The 16483-nt window shown below is 49.8% G+C and overlaps 1 long non-coding RNA gene across 1 annotated transcript in view; it reads left to right on the top strand.

The window, feature by feature from the left end:
- LOC311616971 overlaps positions 1–11340 on the top strand; it is a 90606-nt gene extending 79266 nt beyond the window's left edge. The window contains exon 3 of the long non-coding RNA XR_014794027.1: positions 11233–11340. This is a non-coding gene — a long non-coding RNA (uncharacterized lncRNA). The remainder of the gene's footprint in view (positions 1–11232) is intronic.
- Positions 11341–16483: the final 5143 nt, after the last annotated feature.

Raw genomic sequence — 16483 nt, 5'->3', positions numbered from 1 at the left:
GCGGCTGTCTTCCTTACCCCTTCCCTCCCACACATCACACGCTCACCCCTCCTGGCCCATGGCTGCTGCTTCTGTCTCCTCTTCCCACTCTGCCCCCACGACACTGCACTGCTCCCAAGACACTTGGCTTAAAACCTGGCTGCTCTGTGTGCCTCTGTCTCAGACCACCTGTATTCCTCATTGTCTCTGTGGAGATGGTTTTTGCTTTTCCTTAGCCCCCATCCCTCAGGGCCAAAAGGCTAGATCAAGTTTCTTCTTTTGCCTCCCAGTGCTACTTGAGCCATAATCCTCTGTTCTCTGTGACACACACACACACACACACACACACACACACACACACCTGCTGCCAGGCCTTTGGAATGAGATGCTTACCTACTGCCTGCTATAGTAGCTGTGTGTTTCACAAGGAAGTGTGGTCTTGGGACCCTCAGCCTGAGGATCACCTGGGAACTTCTTAGAGATGCAAACCACAGCCCCTACCCCAGACTTCTAGGGGAGGGGCCAACCCTGTGCTTTCACAAGCCCAGCCAACTCTGCTGCTCGCCATGCGGGAACCACTGGTGCAGCATCTCAGAATGTGGGCTCCAATACCAGCCCACCTGAGTTCAAATCCCATTTTGACGCACATTTGTGTGCTACCTTAGCCAAGCGACGTAACTCCTGCTGTGCTAGGCACTCTTCTTCCTCACCTATAAATAGGAACTATAGTAATTACTGTAGTAATTATAGTGGGGAATCATGGTAGAACTGAAGTGACTGTACATCTAACATGCTTAGAACAGTATCATAAACTCTCGTGAGCTGTGAACTGCTACTGTTATTATCTTTGAAAGGCAATTTTAATAGCCCTCTGGCCATGGGATGTTTGCACCCCAATCCGTCAGGTTGTGGTCATTTGTGACTTTTAAGTGACTCTTCTACATCTGGTCTTTCTCTAGCTTCCCATGACATAGAGGGCAGTGGGCTTCTACAGACACCTTTCTCTGAGGTCTTCCATTTTATATTTGCATATTTGACTATTAAAAAAGGACATTTTATTTCCAAAGCTCATTTCCTGGTAAAATGTAGCCCAGGAAGTTGCAAAATACTTAACTGGAGGCTGGTTATATCCTTCCTTGAATCCCCATTGTCCTTAAGGAATGAAAACATGGCTCCATCGGTCAGACCTTTGACTGCCCAGTTCCAGGGACCTTCACCTTGACTGTATGCTATCCACTCCACTCAGAGCCACACCTGGCTCTTATCTTGGCTGGCTACTGCTCCACCCATGAAATCTCAAACCTCGTGGTCTCACTCTTCAGCCCTTCCTCTTATCTCTCCAGAGCTTTTACCAACCCGGCCCTTGGACCTCCTCTGGAGCTCCAGCCTCTCAGACCTCCTTGGATTCTCACTCTTGCCACACCTCTTCTGCCACATGGATGGAGGGACAAATAGCAAGAGCAAGAAATAAACATTTGTGTCTGTAAGCCACTTAGAAAATTAAAAAAAAAAATTTCTGCAGCATGACCTGGCTCTTCCTACTGAGGTGCCTGCCCCCTCAGCGGGTGAGATGATGAAAGGTCATGTGAGTAGAGTGCAGGCCCAGTGTTGGGCCCATAATAATCCCTCCAGAAATACCAGCCATTACTCTCACCACCAAAACTCACAGGGCCCATGGCACTGCCTTGTAATGTATCTACACCCCCCCCAATCGGATCACTCTCCTTCTGTACAATAGCGATTCCAAACTTTATCCATCATCTTTCCACCAAACCCTCAGCCTTCATAAAGAAGACAGAAGTGAGCAGGTGAGAACATTCTCAGTAAGTTTTCTCCAAACCTACAAGTTTCAGTTTCTATCCTCTTTTAGAGGAAGTTGGTTTCTATCACCTGACCACAAGAATTGGAGGGCAGAAGTATCAGTGACTTCTAAGACTGGGAAAAGCTGGGCATTCATTCATCCCTCCATCCATTTGTCCATTATAAATACCTAGTAGGAGGGGGTTGGGACTTGGAGAAATGTGATTTGAAGATGAGGAAATGTGATTTGAATTGAAACCTAAAGGGATAGCTAGGCTAGACCTATTTTTCTTTTTCAGATAGGCACTCTCTGTGCTGTTTCTTGCCTATCTATTCAGGTACATCGGTGGTCAAGGGGAGGAAACCAGGCCTACCTGCCTCTACCCTGGGCATATGGAGGAACAAAAAGGAAGGTAGGTGCGGGATCTGTAAGGAAAGCCTGAGGAAGGGACTGCCCTTGTGGAAGCCCCAGCCATTCTCCTGGGCTTCGTGAGGGGCTGACACACAAAGAAAGAATGGCACGCTTCTCCCACCTCCAGGCAAGATTCCCTGGAACCCCAGACAGGCAGGCAGGCAGGCAGACAGGCAGACAGACAGACAGACGGTGCTGTTTCTTCTCCTGATACAACATCCTTGGCAGCTGCCTCTGACTCAGCCTCCGCACCCTCCCAGTGGGTGGGGTAGACAATCAGCCCAGTCCACAGGATGGACGTGGTAGGTGGCACCCAGAGCAAAGTTGCAGACATCTGCAGACACAGAGAACTTTGATTTCCCTCCCAACCCAGGGACATTCGCAGCTCTCCCTCCTTTACCTGTCACTCAGCGCACCACCTGGTTCCAAACTCAAACAGCCATAGGCCCTCTCCCTGGGTGGCTGGGATGAGAAGTCCTTGATGGTGCAGCACATCCCAACTGAAAGGGCCTTAGGGACTAGCTGTCACATGAAAGGACCGTCCATCCATTCCAGGAAGACCCAGTCCTGGCGGAAGGGACCAAAGTGCTGAAAGAGCTGGCAACTCATATCCAGGGCAACTTGCTTGTTAAGGACAACAGGTCTTGGGCCGCCAAGTTTAGATGAAATACAATGTTTTAGCGTGTAATACTAAAGTACTTGCCTTTATATCCATGCAGTTGTAAAGTATGATTAGACACATACATAGATGTATATTCATGTTCACATTTACTTTAAGCCACTGCAGTCCTCCCTACTCATATCATCTCTGGGATTGTTTCCTCCTCCATACAGTGAGGGTCACAGTACCACTCACACCCTGCCCCTCCGCAGTGCCTTAGTGCCCCATGAACTCTCTCAGGGATCCGACCACTTCCACATTTACCAAGTGGGAAGGCTCCTGTTTGCACCCTATGTGGCATCCACATCCCCTGGTGTTGCATTGAGGCATTTTGCTGTTCTCCACTGTGAGCTGCCACCACGTTCCCCGTCCATCCCCTGTCCACTGCTCTCCAGCTGGAAACACTTTGTCTGGTGCTGTTTCTGGAACAAGATGAGCCTTGACTTCCAACACACTGAGGGCTCTGTGCTTCAAAAGCACCCCTCTCTCCGCTTGATGGTCCCTGCTCACACACCCCTACAAGCTCTTACCAGCTGGGTTGTACCAACCCTTCTGACTTCGTGGCTTTTTAATCTTGCCTCTGCCCTCTAATCGCTGAAAACCTCAGACCCTGTCCCTGCTCCCTTATCCCTGGGCATCCATTCTCTTGCCTCTGGTTCCCCAGACACCCCAAGAAGCCAATGCCCTCCTTCCCAGCCCAGAGAAGCTTCCAGTTTCCTAGGAGACTTGCGTTGAACGGAAATATATTTTATCTTGGATCCCTATGAATTATTGGTCAGCCTTTCCACATTCCCTGTTACCCCACGTTCATTCTCCTTGGCCTCTGTAAAGTCTCATGAGCCCATACCTCACCTGCAGTGCAAGTGTTAGCTCAGGTCCTTTCATCCTTTTCCAGACCTCAACATCCCCTCACCAGCCCACCTCTCTGTCCAATCTACCTGACACCCTGTGGCCATCATGCCTTTTAAAAAATATGGACCTGATCCCGTCTTTGCTCTGTAAGATCTTCCCGTGGCTCCCCATTTCCCTCAGGCCCCTTCGCTGGGCACACAAGACCCTGCCTCCCCCTCAACTGGAACCCGCCCACAAGATCATCACTAATTATTTGAAATCCCCAGACTGAGTCACACTTTCTCATGGCCCCATGACTATGCACATGATGCTCTCCTGCCTGGAATGCCCTTCCCAGATCTCTTAGAAGACACCTCCTAACAAGTTGAGACTTGTGTAGCCTCACCTCCTCCAGGAAGCCTTCCATGCTGCCCCTCCAAAGGCCGAGATAAGGGCTTCTCTTAAGTGCCTCACCCCATCTCCCAGAGCTCCTCTGCCCAGCACCTACTTGTGTCTATTCCACTGGGCTCAGATTCAAACCCTTTTGAAACAGAGACCACATCTGACTTATCTTTGTCACTAGCCTCTGACATTGGGCCTCTTTGGGATCCAGAAAGCACACAGTAGGTATTTTTAATAGGACCTGTAGACGGATGATGATTGGGCCAGGATGCACTGAACTGTTTGCTTCTCTGGCAGCAATGGCCTGATGGAAACACCTCTGGGCACAGGCACATCCTGAAGCAGGCAGAGAGCAAGTGTCCGGGTTAGACTAGGATCCTGTCCGCTCTGGAAGCATGAAAGGCGGGCTGATGGATTGATTACCTGTGAGCTTGGAGCTCCTGGAAAAAGACTTACATCCCCACAAAGAGAAGGCAGACAAGTGTACTTAGAAACTGAAGCACACTGAATTAAACACTGAGACCTTCATTTCAGCAAAAAAGAATAGGTTGTACAGGGGCAGAAATTTAATCACAGTGTGATATGGTTCAGCCATGATCGACAGGGTCACAATACCATAAACACTAACTCTGACCCCAGCTTCTGCTGTAACTGGACTGGGAAGTGGGGACAAGGTGAAGTGACAAGGAAAGGGAGCTGGACCCTTCTCTTCGTCCCAGCTAGCCAACAGGGCATGTCTCAAACTGGAACTGGGAAAGGAGATGTGGGGACATATTTAGGTTTTGGAGTTAAATATTCAACAAAGTCATGGCCAGTGGCTGACTGTGGGCAGTGAGAATTGGGGAAGAGGGGAATGGGGCTGGGGAATGGGCCTTAAAGGCCTGTCTGACATTTTGAACTATGTGTATGATGTTGGTAAAACACGTATAATTTTTAAAATATTGCCTGTGGTGTGAAGGCAAGTGTCTGTCACAAGGCAGGCGTCCCTGTCCAATCTGTCTGATTAATGTCCCTGAGACAGCACCTTGGGCAGTTCCTCTGGGCCCTCCTGACCCTGGAACCAGACTGGGTGGGGCCACCTCCCTGTCCTCTCCTGACCTGACCCCACCCTCCGGCATATACCCTTTGCTCCCACAGACTGGTCTCCTCCCATTCCTCCTACAGACACGGCACCTCCCACCTCTTGCATTTTGCTCAGGCTGTGCCCTCTGGGGGCACGTTAACACCTCTCCTCCCCCTGCCTTCTCAGTTCTTTCCTACACCAAGGCCATTTGGAGGAACTGTGCTTGCTCTTCCCAGCGCACTCGGCAGACCTCTGAGGGAGCTTTTGTATAAGGCGCCTGCTTTCTTGTGGGCCTTTCTGTCATCCCTGCTCTCTAGATTTGAGTAAGAAGGTTCCAGGCCCATCTCCACTATCCATAGTCAAGGCACTCCTCTGAGTCTGTTTCTTCATTGGGGAAATCGAGATTTTCAAGCCTGCTTGCCAGGATGTTTGTGAGAGACTAAAGCTGCCCTCCGACTTCTAACCCCTTTTTCCACATCCGGCCTAACGTGGCAGCAGCTGCGGCAGAGCCAGCATTATCAATACTTACAGTGTGCCAGCGTTGCCCTAAGTCATGCAGCATCACATTTAATACCCACCATGGGGAACATTATGCTCATTTCACAGATGAGGAAACAGAGGCTCATCCAGGGTAACTTTTATCAGGGTGTCTTATCCAGGGCAACTTATCCAGGGTAATTGCAGGTGAATCCACATGTCATCCCCCACCTTAGACCAGAAGCAGCTCAAAGGCAGGGAGAATTAATCTGTCATTGACCTCTCCACCTGTCCATTGCAAATAATGCTCTGAGAACCTGAGTTCACAGAAGCATTATTTGCAATAGACAGGTGGTGAGGTCAATGACAGATGAATAAATAGATAAACATGAAGTGGTACACAGACACTGGAATATTACCCAGCCTTAAACGCAAGAGATTCTGAGCTATCCCACAACACAGATGGATCTTGAACACATTATCTTAAGTGACAAGCCAATCACAAAAGGACACATATTGTCTGACAGCACAGATATGAGGTACTTCGAGTAGTCAAGTTCATAGAGACAAAGTATTTTATGGTGGTCTCCCAGTGGGAGAAGGGGGAGAATGGAGTTTAATGAGTACAAAGTTTCAGTTTAGAAAAATGAAGAGGTTCTGGAGGTGGCTTGTGGTGATGGTAGCACATCAAAGTGAATGTACTTAATGCCACCAAACTGTACACTTAATAATGGTTACAATGTTAAATTTTATGTCATACTAGAGACCTGTATATCAAGAGTGTATTTAATGCCCCATGCATTGGAAACTTATGAATGGTTAAAATAATAAATATTATGTTATGAACTAGAGGCCTGGTGCACAAAATTCATGCACAGGGATGGGGGGTTGTCCCTCAGCCCAACCTGCACCCTCTCCAATCTGGGACCCCTCGAGGGATGTTCGACTGCCTGTTTAAGAATTTTCATGCCTAACAAAAATACCTCTGAGATTTTTAGGAGTGTAATTCTCATTTCGTGGCTGAGAAAACTGAGACACAGAGAAGTTAAACAACTTGCCAGAGGTCACACAGCCAATTCTCTGGGAAACTTCACTTTTCTCTCTTGCAGTCTGGTTTGCTCAATGGTTTGTGCTCCTGCATTGTGCTGTGTTGTCCCTGGGCCCTGACCAGGAGGGTATGGAGAGTATCTTCAAGGGGAGTTGGGAGTGGTGCTTCAGAGGCAGGAGTGGGGCTCCATGCTGGTAACAGCCCAGGCCCGGGGCATCACGCAGGCTGGGTACAAAGCTTGGCTCAGCATTTGTTGACTGTGTGGTCCTAGACAAGCTACTCGGCCTCTCTAATCCTCTGGTTTCTTATCTGTAATGTGGCTATAGCAACAGTATCCACCTCACAGGGTTTGTGGGGATTAAATAAATTAGTAAACCTACACTTCTTAGTGAGCCTGGTGCCAGGATTAGGCAGCGCCCACAAGGTGGGAGTTGGGATTGTGCTCACTGACTTCCTGGAAAGATCTTTGGCAATTTCACTTCCTCTCTGAGCCTTGCTGATCTTACTTATGAAACACAATTACTGAAATTGCCCGGCTGGAATGGCTCTGTTGGTTGAACTTCATCCTGTGCACGGAAAGGTTTCCGGTATGATTCAAGGTCAGGGCACATACCTGGGTTGCTGGTTCCATCCCCAGTCAGGGCATGTATAGAAGGCAACAGATCTCTCTCTCTCTCTCTCTCTCTCTTCCTCTCTCTCTCTCTCTCTCTCTCTCTCTCTCTCTCTCTCTCTCTCTCTCTCTCCTCTCAGCATGTCCTCCAGTGAGGCTTAAAAAAAATATGCACACACAAAACCAACCTGACAGGTTTTTGTTGAAGGATTAAACACATACTATGTTTTGTATTTAGATCTATTTATAACTCCAACTCATTATCCAAAAGTATTTAAGACAGCTAATAAGAATGAAATATTATTTTTAACTTGAAAATGAAGAATTTTGAGGAAAGAGAAAGGGATGTCAAGGAGAAAAAGAAAGAGGAAACGGATAATTGTTTAAAGAGCCTGACTATCCTGGTGTGTGTTGGGCACTCGATACGTATTTGGCAATGTCTTCAGGTGGTAATATATCTGGTCCCGGTGAGCTGGCTACCTCGGAGGTGTGAGGGCTCCAGAGGCACCACTACACTTTTCTTGGTAAGGGGAAGCAGAGAGGAGACCTGAAGCTGCAATTCCCCTCACTGCAGAGCAGCCCTCACTTGATTTCCATTGCACACTGTGCTTCTGAGTAAGATTTTATTGAGAGAGAGAGAGAGAGAGATAGAGAGAGAGAGAGAGAGAGAGAGAGAGAGAGAGAGAGAGAGAGAGAGAGAAGAAGAAGAAGAAGAAGAAGGAGGAGGAGGAGGAGGAGGAGGAGGAGGAGGAGGAGGAGGAGGAGGAGAGAATTAAAAGCAAAGCAAAGCACTGATACTTCTAATTTCCCTTCATTTTACAGAGACAGATACTGAGACCTGGAGATCAGGGTAGTTAAATGAAATTGGCTATTTATATCATTTGTAGAGTTTCATATGAGTAAATCCCCAATCATCCAATAAATATTTTCTTTCTTTTTAAAAAAAATATATTTTATTGATTTTTTACAGAAAGGAAGGGAGAGAGATAGAGAGCTAGAAATGTCAATGAGAGAGAAACATCGACCAGCCGCCTCCTGCATACCTCCAACCGGGGATGTGCCCGCAACCAACGTACATGCCCCTGACTGGAATCGAACCTGGGACCTTTCAGTCCGCAGACCGACGCTCTACCACTGAGCCAAACCGGTTTTGGCCAATAAATATTTTCTTAATGGATCTCCATTCAGCAAACCTTTTCTGACACCCTACTATGTTTGTGCTGCCATCCTAGGAACTAGGTATGAATAAGACACATCTGCTCCCAAGGAGCTCGCTGTCTAGAAGTGGGTTTGGAGGCGTGAGCCAACCCTGCTGAGTGTTCCGTCCGTCTCTTCTTCCTTCGTCTCATCCAGTTCTCAAACTCTCCTAGTAGCTGCCAGGAGACATGCTGCTGGCCTCAAGAAACTCACAGTCTAAAATTTCTAAGTCTTCATGGACCTAATACTCATATACTCATCACAATAATAACGATAATAATGAATCCTGTGTGCCACTTATCAAACAACTATTATATGCAGGCCCAGTGCCAACGCTCTATATACATTATTTCTAACATCATAAGCAGTCCTTTGGGATATGCATCACTCTTCTCATTGACGAGGGAGACTGAGGCTGGGGAGTGAGGGTGACTGAATCACCTGTCAGTAGTTGTGCAGCCCTGGGTAGTGGAGCTGAGATTCCAGCCCAGGTCCAAACTCTAATGGAGACCACCTTCTTCCTTGACTGCCTCCACTGTGCTTACCCACAGTCCCCCTCCAGGGCACACTGCTTTGCAGGAGGGCTGGCATTGCCATAGAACTCATTTAATCTGCACAGCCAGCCCCCACTGTAAAATTGAAATTGAGAACCATTCTGATCAGACCCATTTTACAAGGGAGGGAACCAGGAGCAGGTGAAAGTAATTTGCAAAATGTTTACATTGAATGTAAGCTCAGTGAGCTGTAAAGACATTGGGTGTCTGAAGATCAAATAAAAACCAACTCTGAGGCTGCCGCTTGGTGAGAAGCCTTCTGCAGAGGCGAAAAATATGTGCAAATAAAACCAACAGCTTTCTTTATGTTCCCCAAAGTTGCTAAAAATGCCTGCGGGTTTGCACACAAGCAGACGCGTCTCACAGTGCTGCGTGGCTTCTGTCGTTGGCTCTGGCAAGAGGAGACCTGGCAGGTATTTCTCACGTCTTTGCTAGACACACACACCAGACAAGAGAAGGCGTTCCAGCGTACTCCTGGGGTGTGCATTTCTGCCAAGTTTTCTTTTATTTGTTGTTAACTTAGGCAAAAAGGACACCTCATGGGGGAGCCCCTGATCCCCCAAGGTAACTGGGGTGTGGTGGAGAGTGCATTCCCTGTACCTGGAGCCAGACAGTCCTACACCCTCTTTTGGGTTCTTTCCCCTCCGCCCTGTGACCTTGGCCAGGTTGCCTTGTCTCCCTGAGCTAACCTCAGTCGGCCCTCCTGTAAGATAGGTGATACCTTCTGCAGGAATACGAGCTCCAAGGAGGCAGGGACCTTTGTCCTGTCTATTCCTGCGTTCTGGTGCCTCACACAGTGCCCGGCACAGATGAAGGCTCTTTCTTAAGTGAATGAGCGTGAGTGAGTGAGTGAGTGAGCGAGCGAATGAGTTCTGCTATCTTGTAGGTTTTTTTTTTTTTTTAAGATTGAAATAAGATCGTGGATGTGAAATTGCTTTACAAACTGCAGATTGTTAGACAAACATGAGGATTTATTATTATACAGGACATGGTCTGGGTTCTATCAGACATTTATGAGGTTTACAGAGATGGCTTAGTGAGTTTTCTCTTGGGTCTGGCATTGGGATACCAAGACATATGACATCTGGTTCCTTCCTTTACGAGCTCATACTCATTTGTATGAAAAATAACACAATCATTAATAAGCAATAGTACAAGAATAAACTGTTTCGTATACTCACAACTGTAAGCCTACTTTTGTCCCACCCTGTACAGGCAAACAAAGCACTGCAGGGTAGTAGAGGTGAACAGAGGGTGCTGTGGGAGCAGGCAGCGGGAGGAGGGTCAGAGAACTTTCTAGAAAAGGTGTCCTGGGATAGCCCCAACTTCAAGTCTCTTATTGGAGTTTTCCTACCAAACCTAGGCCTTTGGGCCACTGGGCTTCTTCATTATACTCTCATTAACTTTCATATCGTCATGTTCATTATAGTCACTCACTGACATGCAATTTATCTTTTCCCCTCTTGACTCATTACACTGCTGGGCAAAACCCCAGCCCTGGTTCAAGGTGCCTCTGCAGCATCCCCTGCTGCCCTGCACAGTTCAGCCAGACATGCTCTGTGCTTTCTTCCCATCCCACTTCCACTCTCAGCCATTTCAAATATTCTCCTCTCCCCTCCGAACTCCAGCGCCTTCTTCCCCACGATGATCCAGTTCAGCTGGAAACCTCGCTTCGCGCCTCACTGAGGAAGGGGAAGCCATCCAGAAAGTTCTGTGCTCTCACTGCTGCCCACCCCGCTGGGCCCTGGGGAGGGTGGGCCTCACTCTGCCCTAGGAAGGAGCTGAGGGGAGACTCTGGGAGATGTTCCCAGGCTGCAGCCAGATACTGGGCAGCAGTTTGGGTGAGGTTGGGGGTGGGAAGGTTGCTGAGATCAGAGCCTGTGAGGAGGGGTGTGTGTGGGGTGTGTGTGTGTGTGAGGGGGGTGGTGGAAGGGGGTCATGGAGAAGCGGAAGGCATCTGATGGACATTGGAAGTCATCAGGGCCTGGGAGTGTGGGCAGGACGTCCCCACGGGGGGAAGAGTAGAGGCCATCTCTCCCAAAGCCAGAGCCACATCCATGAGCTGATAGAGGGCAGTCCCTGAGAGGTGCATTGCCGATGGTTCCAGAAAGGATACGGTCATGCAGCCCAGCCAGCCCCCGCCCAGGACCCAGCTCTTCATGCCTCCACTTGCTCCATTTTCTCTGTTCCTCCCACAGGTGCTCAGAGAGGCGGAAGCAAGGCTCTCCGCTGGGTGTGGGGGTTGCCCACGTGGAGAAGAGGCAGTTCCTTCCCGCAAGGCATGGAGGGGGCAGGGCCAATGGGAGAACCAGTCACTGCTTCAGTGCTGATTGCCCCTGACCCTGACCGTGACTGACAGTAAGCAGAAGTGTCTGAGCCCTGCTGGCGGGAGGTCTCGTCCTAGGGAGGGCCGAGGGAGGCAAATGAGGAACACATTTCAGGGGTGTCAGGATGAGGGTCAAGCTAGAGAGAAACCCAGAAGAGAGCAGGGGAGAGAGGGCTATGCAGGAAGGTATATCATCAACTGGGTGGGCAGGTCAGACCTCAGGTGGTCTGGAAGGTGATCCGGAGCAAGATATGAAGGAGGAGACTGTGAGTCCTTTGCAGCCTCCACTGGGGGTGCTCACCAGGCCCATGGAAGTCTCAGGCTGCAAGGAGCAATGTGGGGGCGCCAAAAGGGGGGGCAGTGGGAACACAGAAGGCCGCAGGGTGCCGGGAAGGGGAGAGGCCCTGCAAGTTAGGGTGGCTTTATTCTGATTGTGATGGGAGCCTTGGGAGGGTTTTGAGCAGAGAAATGACAAGATCTGCCTCATGTTTTAACAGGATGTCTCTGCGGACTGTGGTGAAAACCGAAAAGGGGAACGAGGGAGGAAGCAGGGAGCCCCCTGATGAAGACTGGGGGTCAATCCAGGTGAGAGGCCCTGGTGCTCAGACTTGGGCATTGCAGGTAGTGAGATGTGGTTAGACTCTAAATGTCTTTTTCGAGAAGAAGCAACCATATTTGCTGACAGATTGGAAAGGTGTGCGATAAAGAGAGAGGAGTTAAGAATGACTCCAAGGGGTTGGGACCTGGGCAAATGGAAGGGTTGAGTTGTTGTCCACTGAGATGGGAAAGACAGTAGGAGAAAGTTTGTGGTGCTGGGTGAGGTAAGGAGTCAGGAAATCGGTCTTTGTAAACACGTTCAATGTGAGACACCTGAAGTCATCCATGTGGAGGTACGGAGCCGTCAGGGGTGGAGGTGGGGGAAAGGCAGAGCTGGAGAGGCATTTGGAAGCCAATGGAGTGCAGGTGGTATCTGCAGCCAGGAGGCCACAGGGGCTCACCGAGGAGAGAGAGCAGTCACTGAGGAGAGGAGGACCAAAGACTGGGTTCGGGGCCTTGGCTGGTGTGGCTCAATGTTGAGCATTGACCTATGAACCAGAAGGGTCATGGTTCAATTCCTGGTCAGGGCACATGCCTGGATTGCATGTTCAATCCCCAGTGTGGGACGTGCACGATGTAGCTGATCAATGATTCTCCCTCATCATTGATGTTTCTATCTCTTTCTCCTTCTCCCTTCTTCCCTGAGATCAATAAAAATATATTTAAAATAATAAAGTGTTTGGGAAGGTGGGGAAGAACCAGCAAAGGAGACTGGAAAGAAACCCCTAAGACAGGTGGGGTAGCAAAGGCTGTTGTCCTAAGAGTCAGGTGCAGGAAGGGCTTTGTGGGGAAAGAGTGAAGGGTCATGTCAAATGCCACTGCCTGGCTAACGAGGATGTAAATGGTGAGGGGTCACTGTTGACTTTAACAAGAGCACTGATGGGGTGGGGAACATGAGCTTGACCAGAGTGGCTCGGAGTCACCAAGCCTCTAGTTTACATATATTAACTTCAATTCTCAGAACAGCCCATGAGAGAAATACTGTCATGGTGCCCATTTTACACGAAGAGCACTGAGGCAGAGTGACATGAAGCATTTTGCCTAACGTGACACAAGGAGCAAGAGCAGAACCTGGCAATGACGGCTTTTTGCATCCCAGGATGAATGGAGGGGGGCAGATGCGAGGGGAGCGGGGGGGGGGGGGGGAGTTGGGAGAGAGGCTGCAGCATTTTGATGAGCCCAGAGATGGTGTGTCCTAATTGGCTTCTCCTTCAGAGACACCTGTCCATTTGCAAAGGATGTTTTAATCATTACCTCCTGAGTCAGGAGCCAACGGGGGCAGAGGGTGGGGACAGTTCCGGTTCCCAGCGTGGCCTTGAAGGATAGATTCCTCCCCACTGCCACATAGCTCTGCCAGGAGATTATCAGGACCTTCCCTCTCCTTTCTCTATAGATACCCACGAGGTTCTGAGCACCCGGAGGGCCCCAATCCTCAGCCTTCCAATGCTCTGGGAAAGAAGAAAGAAACCGAGGGGGCAGTAGACCTGGCTCTATTGCCGGCTGGCTGAGAGACTGTGGCCAAGTCACCTACGTGCTCTGGGCCTCAGCTGTCAGATGGAGGAGAGGCCAGGATGAGGTCTTACTCTGTGGCCTTGTTCCATCAGCACATGTGCTGAGTGCAGCTGTGTGTCAGATAAGCATAGGGCACTAGAGACGTGACAACAGGCACAGGGACACATCCTGATTCTATGGCATGGAAGTGAAGGGTGGAGCAGGGGCAGAAGCTGAGGGTCATACAGCTGTCAATCCTGATATGGGTTTTGGAGGAACAGGCTAGGGCGCTATGAGAGCACCTTTCCTGAGCATTTGACCCCAAAATAGAAACTGTCTTTGTTCATTGTCCATTCATTCCTTCAACACATGTGAATGCACACCTGTCTTTTGGAGCAGTAGCTTGCACTTTGCATTCCCCAAGGAAAGTATACTACTAAATTAAGGCTAATGAAAAGTATAGTATGAAATGGGACTGGGAACCAGTTTGTTTCAACCAAACTCGGGAGATATTGGACCTGTGCTACTGTGTGCCAGGTATTGGGGAGACTAGTGTTGTAAGAGCAAAGAAGGGGTGGTCTCTGGCCTCAGTGAATTATCTGGGGTCTCATGGATCTAAGTATCATGGGGTGGGGGTGGGGAATAAGGTAGACTGGAGTGAGACCCTGGGTTTGGATTTGATCTGCATCACATGAGAGTATGAGACCTAAGGGGAAATTTGGAACATTCTGTAGCCTCAGTGTTCTCATCTGTATGTAAATATAAGAACACTTCAGAGCATTATCATATACTGTGGCAAGCTCTGTGCATGCATTGATTTATTGGTTCCGTTCTGTCTCCATGTAGCTGGTGGGAACTGGAGCTCAGAAAGGAAAAGTGCTGCTAGCATCACAGCACACAGGGCTCACCTTTATTCCCATAAAACAGCACAGGTGTGGCAGGAACCTTGGACCCATGTGGCAGAGTGGTCTCTCACTCCTGTCTCACCTCTCCGTGCCCTTTCTGTAAGGTCCTGTTCAAAACCGCCCCCTCCCTTTCCTCTCTTCCACAAACACTGCTGAGTGGCTTCTGCCTCCTTCCTTGCCAACACCTTTAACAGCCTCCCAGCCCCATTGCCAGAAAGGACCTCACAGCAAAGAGGCTGACGCGGGCCACATGCTGTTTACTGTGCAAAGCATTTTATGTGTATTACTTCCTTTGATTCTCTCAGGGGGTAGCTACTATTATTGTCTCATTGCACAGGTGAGGAAACTGAGGCTTCGAAGGATTAGGTAATCACCCAAAGTCACAGAGCCAGAAAATGGCCAAATATGGAACCAGACTCACATCTTCCTGAACCAAACTCACGTGGCCATCCCCAGGATGGCGCCATCTCCCTTCGAGGTCTCCTGTCATTCATGCCAAGGGATTCACCAGGCACTTTATTTCCCTGAGCCTTTGTGCATGCTATTTCTTCTGCCTGGAACACACTCCCTTTCTTTTGTGCCATCAAACGCCTGCCCCTGCATGGACCTCAGCACTCTGTCCTTGCCTGAGAGCCCCTCCTCAAGGCTCTGGCTGCTCTTGCCTCAGATCATTGGAGAAACACCCCCCCCCCCCCCACACACACACACACCGCCTTGCTCCTGCAGCACTGGGTGTGGTTCTCCTTGTGTGGGCTGCAGCGTGCTCCAGGTTCTGGGTGGCCGAGCCTGTGCCAGCATCCAGCTGCCTTTGCCACACATTTACTGGGCACTTGTTACGTGCCAGGCACTGGGCTGGGCTCTAGGGACATGGGGGTAGGCCAGACAGGTGTGCCTCAGCCTTGGCAGGGCTTGCAGTCAGGCAGGGGAGACAGGACCCGGTGGAGGGCTGTGGTGGGAATGGCAAGGATCTGTGAGTGCACCAACCCAGGACTTGGGACATGCAACAGGGCTCTGTGGAGCAAGAAATAGTAAACCAAAGTGGATCTAGTTAAACCACGAGGGGATTAAGAGGGAAGGCAATGTCCCCGGCAAAGGGAACAGCCTGAGCAAGGGGCTGAGAGCTGACTGTGCAGGCTGCCGCGGGCATCGGCATGGCTGGAAAATAGTGTGCAGGGCAGTGTTGTAAGACCACTCTGGAAAAGCAGACTTTGACCCTGTAACCTGAAGGGCTGAATGAATCCTGCCTCTCTCTCCCATTCGTCTGTGGGCTCCAGGTGGCTTTGAGGATAGTCAGGCTTGACTTGAGTGATCTCAGCAAGCTGCTTACCTGATCTGGACCTTACCCTCATCTCTGAAATGGGAATAATACCAGCTACTACCTCCTTGGGGTGGGGAGAGGGTATAATAAAATGAGCACAGTCCCCCAGCACCTAGGAAGAACTCAACTGCACAGATACGATAGTGAAAACAGTAGCATGTTATGACATATTATATAACACGTTGTTGTCTCACTATTCTTATCATTCTCTCTGTCATTGGATCTGAGTCATCTCTGCCTCTCTCCTGGGTGGCACGGAGGCTCCTGTTACCTGCCTAGGTCTTGGACATGGAGAAGGAGCAGGGAGATGGGCCGGGGTCACTGAACAAACCCTCTGGCCTCCAAAGCTGGGCCTGAGCCACATTATGTGGCCGTTTGGCCTAGTCTAGCAGATGTGCAGGCACATACCTGGATGCCATGTGACCACTGCAGCCTGGCTGGGCAAACTGCCTGCCAGCCAGGCCCACTTCCTCAACGGCATTCCCTTTCCTGGGAAGAGTTGGCCCTCTCAGGGCTGCTTGTCCAGGTCTCCCTGTGGGGTGCCAGGACACCCACTGTGTTGGTAATCCTGTTTTGTGGTCCTTCCCATTCAATCAATTTTCTGCCCTGCCACTTGCTCAGAGTCCCAGAGGACTACCCCTAAGAATGATGCCATGCACACCCCCCTAGTTTTAAACTAGGTTGGATGGACCTGAAGGACGATGTGGCAGGAGAGAGGAGGGCAGAGGAGAGAGAAGTCAGGCATCCATCTTTCTTTCTGCTCCTTCCTTTCTTCCATTCCTAGCATTGACTTTACCAGGACAGCCACAGGG

This window comes from Pipistrellus hanaki, assembly GCF_964339955.1.
Source record: "Pipistrellus hanaki genome assembly, chromosome: 2".
NCBI lineage: Eukaryota > Metazoa > Chordata > Mammalia > Chiroptera > Vespertilionidae > Pipistrellus > Pipistrellus hanaki.
The sequence above is the reverse complement of the archived record's forward strand: the minus strand, read 5'-3'. Positions and strand labels throughout refer to the sequence as shown.